Source organism: Heptranchias perlo, unplaced genomic scaffold, assembly GCF_035084215.1.
Source record: "Heptranchias perlo isolate sHepPer1 unplaced genomic scaffold, sHepPer1.hap1 HAP1_SCAFFOLD_125, whole genome shotgun sequence".
Classification (NCBI taxonomy): Eukaryota; Metazoa; Chordata; class Chondrichthyes; order Hexanchiformes; family Hexanchidae; genus Heptranchias; species Heptranchias perlo.
In genome coordinates, this window is record NW_027138483.1 from 1522447 (window position 1) to 1527324 (window position 4878).

The following is a 4878-nucleotide window of genomic DNA, read 5'->3' on the forward strand; positions in this document are numbered from 1 at the left end:
TTTAAAAGGGATGTGCTGTCAGTCCCTGATCATTCTGCGTCTGTTTAAAAGGGATGTGCTATTAGTCCCGGATCATTCTGTGTCTGTTTAATAGGGATGTGCTGACAGTCCCGGAACATTCTGTCCCTGTTTGAAAGAGATGTGCTGTCGTTCCCGGATCATTCTGTGTCTGTTTAAATGGGATGTGCTGTCAGTTCCGGATCATTCTGTGTCTGTTTAAAAGTGATGTGCTGTCAGTCCAGGATCATTCTGTGTCTGTTTAAAATGGGTGTTCTGTCAGTCCAGGATCATTCTGTGTCTGTTTAAAAGGGATGTGCTATCAGTCCCGGATCATTCTGCGTCTATATAAAAGGGATGTGCTTTCAGTCCCGGATCATTCGGCGTCTATATAAAAGGGATGTGCTGTCAGTCCCGGATCATTCTGTGTCTTTTTAAAAGGGATGTGCTGTCAGTCCCGGATCATTCTGTGTCTTTTTAAAAGGGATGTGCTGTCAGTCCGTACCATTTTGTGTCCGTTTAAAAGGGATATGCTTTCATTCCCGGATCATTCTGTGTCTGTTTAAAAGGGGTGCACTGTCAGTGCCGGATCACTCTGTGTCGGTTTAAAAGGGATCTGCTGTCAGTCCAGGATCATTCTGTGTCTGTTTAAAAGTGGTGTGCTGTCATTCCCGGATCATTCTGTGTCTTTTAAAAAGGGATGTGCTGTCAGTCCCGGAACATTCTGTGTCTGTATAAACGGGATGTGCTGTCAGTCCGTACCATTCTGTGTCCGTTTGAAAGGGGTATGCTGTCATTCCCGGATCATACTGTGCCTGTTTAGAAGGGATGTGCTATAATTCCCGGATCATTCTGTGTCTGTTTCAAAGGGATGTGTTGTCAGTCCCGGATCATTCTGTGTCTGTTTAAAAGAGATGTGCTCTCAGTCCAGGATCATTCTGTGTCCGTTTGAAAGAGATGTGCTGTCAGTCCCGGTTCATTCTGTCCCTGATTAAAAGGGGTTTGCTCTCAGTCCCGGGTCATTCTGAGTGTTTACCGGTGGAAGAGAGATCAGACTGTGAAATATTAAAGAGCAAGGGGAGCGAGCTGGATCGTCGGGTCTGATTCATAGCTCATGTGGATGCAATACTGGGGTGGAGTTAAGTGTTAAATGTCCTGCTTGTGTACCTGGCACATCCTGTCAGATGAGCTCATGTTTCAAACCATGTCGTGGGGCCAAACACGCAACCTTGTGATCTGAAAGATAGAGAACTGCCAACTGAGGCAGGCTGCCAACTGATCCACCGTCACACAGAAGGGAAATTTTCCCAGAATATTTTCAGAGAGTCCCTCCCCGTGCATCGGATTATAAATACAGCCAACTCTCTGAGTCTAGATACAGAACTTGTGAACTTCGGCCGTCTGATCCTGACTCTGAGGAACTCAGCGGAAGATGATCAAAGTCCTGCTCTTGGTATTTGGAGTCCTGGTGCTGACTCACTCCATCAATGTTCAAGGGGGGTTCAGGGAAGATCGTGATGGTTCAGGTCTGTACATTTCCCCGATCTGTCAGCAGAAAGTGATCAGATAGTTTTGTATTTTTTAATCTATTTTATTCTCTGACTGAAGCTCACGGTTTGATTGGTAAAATGAATATTATTGTAAGAATGATTGAAGAATTTAACCTGAACCAGTTCCACAGGTAAATCCCCCGATTGTTTAGTCGGTACCTGAGCGGGGAGTGGGAATGGTGGGTGTTGTGTGAGGATCCAAACAGACCGGGCATTAAATCACAAATTACTGGCCGGTGCTGAGTCAGCGGATCCCAGCCGGATCATTGACCTGTTTGGGAGACTCTGTAATTGGCCTCAGTACCCAGGCACTATGGAGGGGGAAACTCACAGTTCTTGCTCCCGATCAGTGCTGCCTGCTACAAAGTGTGAGAGTGTGAACGGGATCAGGAACTCCTTCAGCCCCTTTCCCCCACACTCAATTCTCAGACCCACAGATGAAGAATGGTGAATTGGGAGCGATACTGGAGGCGTCTGAGGAACCGATCCCCAGACATGAGTCAGTTTTTCACACAATGAGGGGAGGGGATTGGATCAAAAGGGTTTCAAAACTGGTTTCTTTAATCCTAATAATTCTGCAACCTTCATCGAGATCAGGATATGAGGACACTAAATAAGTGGAGGAGTCAAGCGGTGAAACTATCAATTTTCAGGAGCCGGGTGTCAGTTTACCTCAGTTGGGAGTTGAGTGACCAAGTTGTGGGTTGATGTCCCACTCCAGTACATACAGCCCAGCACTGGGGGAGTGCTGCACTGTTGGAGGTGCCATCTTTTGAATGAATCTTTAAACGGAGACCTGTTCATGGGGCAAGAAACACTTGGTGGCATTATTTGAAGAGCTGGGAGTTCTCCTGGTGTCTTGGACCAACCTCACTCTCTCAACTAACATGACCAGAAAATCCCCACACTGTCAAATCTCATTTGCTGTTTGTGGGACTTTGCTGTGAGCAATTTGGCGACAAAACAATGTCGGTACTTCAGAAATAATCCTTTGTCTGTGAAACTCTTTGGGCCCTTCTGTTGACGGGAAAGGCTCCATATAAATGTTAGATCTTTCTTTTCTTTGTCTCTAGTCTCAGATCGCGGGAATGCTGGGCTCCATTCTGTGGAAAAACTATTGGGCTGCCCTGGAGAACAAAGAGTGAGTCTCTACAGGTCGGGGAGGGGTCAGTGTGAGGTTTAATGAAGTACAAATGAGCTGAGGTTCATGTGTGGTCCAGAGTCAGTTGCGGTAACACGGACAGACTCAGCTTCATGTTTTCTCATTGTTCTCCCACCCTCTGTGTCCAGAACAGTCAATCAATTAACTCTTCATTTTTGATTTTAGGACTCATGGATATCTGCAGCTCGCTTGAAGGAATGTGTCGAGAGGGCTCCTGTAACACAAACGAGGAGACTCTGCCGGTATTCTGCCACGATGAGTTCCATTGTTGCAGACCGATTCTCACCAGCCCGAGCTCCCCAAGTTCTCACTGAATTAAACCTTCGTTCACGGGGAGCAGGATTTGTTTGATTGTGTCGGTCCCATATCCCCCTGACCCTGTATTACTGCTGTCTGAATAATGGGCTGTACTGAGAAATAAAACTCACTGCATTGATCACAGCTTCATATCCGTGTCTTGTTTCTCTTTAGGATCATTGTGTCCGAGGATGGGTTGTTCAGGGGTCTTATGAGGCTGCGGGAAGATGTGGGAATCGTAGGATAAGACAGGTGTCCCAGAGTGTCAGCACTCTGACCGTTCAAGGTTCAAGATATCTCACTTGAACGGGTTTGTTCAGACAGAATTGGAAGGAGACACACATTGCTTGATTGCTTGATGGAACGTTGGAGAAAGAGCTTTACTCTGTATCTAACCCTGTACCTGCCCTGGGAGTGTTTGAAGGGACAATGTAGAGGGAGCTTTACTCTGTATCTAACCCTGTACCTGCCCTGAGAGTGTTTGAAGGGACAGTGCAGAGAGAGCTTTACTCTGTATCTAACCCTGTACCTGCTGTGGGAGTGTTTGATGGGACATTGTAGAGGGAGCTTTACTCTGCATCAAACCCTGTACCTGCCCTGGGAATGTTTGACGGGACAGTGTAGAGGGAGCTTTACTCTGTATCTAACCCTGGACCTGCCTTGGGAGTGTTTGATGGGACAGTGTAGAGGGAGATTTACTCTGTATCTAACCCTGTACCTGCCCCGGGAGTGTTTGATGGGACAGTGCAGAGGGAGCTTTACTCTGTATCTAACCCTGTACCTGTTCTGGGAGTGTTTGACGGGACAGTGTAGAGGGAGCTTTACTCTGTATCTAACCCTGTACCTGCCCTGGGAGTGTTTGATGGGAAAGTGTAGAGGGAGCTTTACTCTGTATCTAACCCTGTACCTGCCCTGGGAGTGTTTGACGGGACAGTGTAGAGGGAGCTTTATTCTGTATCTAACCCTGTACTTGCCCTGGGAGTGTTTGTCCGGAGAGTGTAGAGGGAGCTTTACTCTGTATCTAACCCTGTACCTGCCCTGGGAGTGTTTGACGGGACAGTGTAGAGGGAGCTTTACTCTGTATCTAACCCTGTACCTGCCCTGGGAATGTTTGACGGGACAGTGTAGAGGGAGCTTTACTCTATATCTAACCTGTGCTGTATGTGCCCTGGGTCTGTTTGTTGGGACAATGTAGAGGGAGATTGACCAGAGACCCATGTGAAGCTGACAGTATAACTCGGTGCTGCTCTGACATCAGTAACTATCTCAAAACCAGTACTTACTGAACAAAAGGTTATTGTTTTAAAGTCAGTGATTATAAAACAACAGCGCTCTTATTATAGAAGAATAAAAAATACAATAAATATTAAACTGCATTGAGAAGCAGGAATCAAAATATCTCTGCTTCAGTCTCTCTCTCTGCCTCTGCTTTGATCCCTCGGTTTAGTTTCTCTCAATATTTCGCTCTTTGACTCATTTATCTCTCTCTCTGTTTAATCTCTTTCTGCCTCTCATCTCTCTGCCTCTGTTTATTTCTATCTCCATCTGGCTCTGCCACTCCCTGACTCGTTCTCTCTCTCTCATTCACCCTTGCTCGGTCTCTCCTTTCTTTCTCTCACTCTATCTCCACCTCTCTCTCATTCTCTCTGCCTTGTTGTCTCTCTCACTCTGCCCTTTCTCTCTTCTCTGCCTCTCGGTCCCTCTTTTTGCCTCACTCTCTTTCCCCCTCACTCCGACTGGATCGCCCCTCTCTCTTCTCTCTGCCTCATTCTCTCTCTCGCCATCTCTGCCTTTATCCTCTCTCTCTGCCTCATTCTATCTCTCACACCTTCTCTTCTCTTTCTCTAAGCCTGACTCTCTTATTTCCCTCTG

General features: G+C 46.7%; 1 long non-coding RNA gene across 1 annotated transcript; it reads left to right on the forward strand.

Annotated features, from left to right (window-relative positions):
- Positions 1-1304: 1304 nt before the first annotated feature.
- LOC137308244 (uncharacterized) lies at positions 1305-3156 on the forward strand. The gene is made up of 2 exons (XR_010959460.1): positions 1305-1523; positions 2875-3156. It is a non-coding gene; the product is annotated as an uncharacterized lncRNA (long non-coding RNA).
- The last annotated feature ends 1722 nt before the right edge of the window (positions 3157-4878 follow it).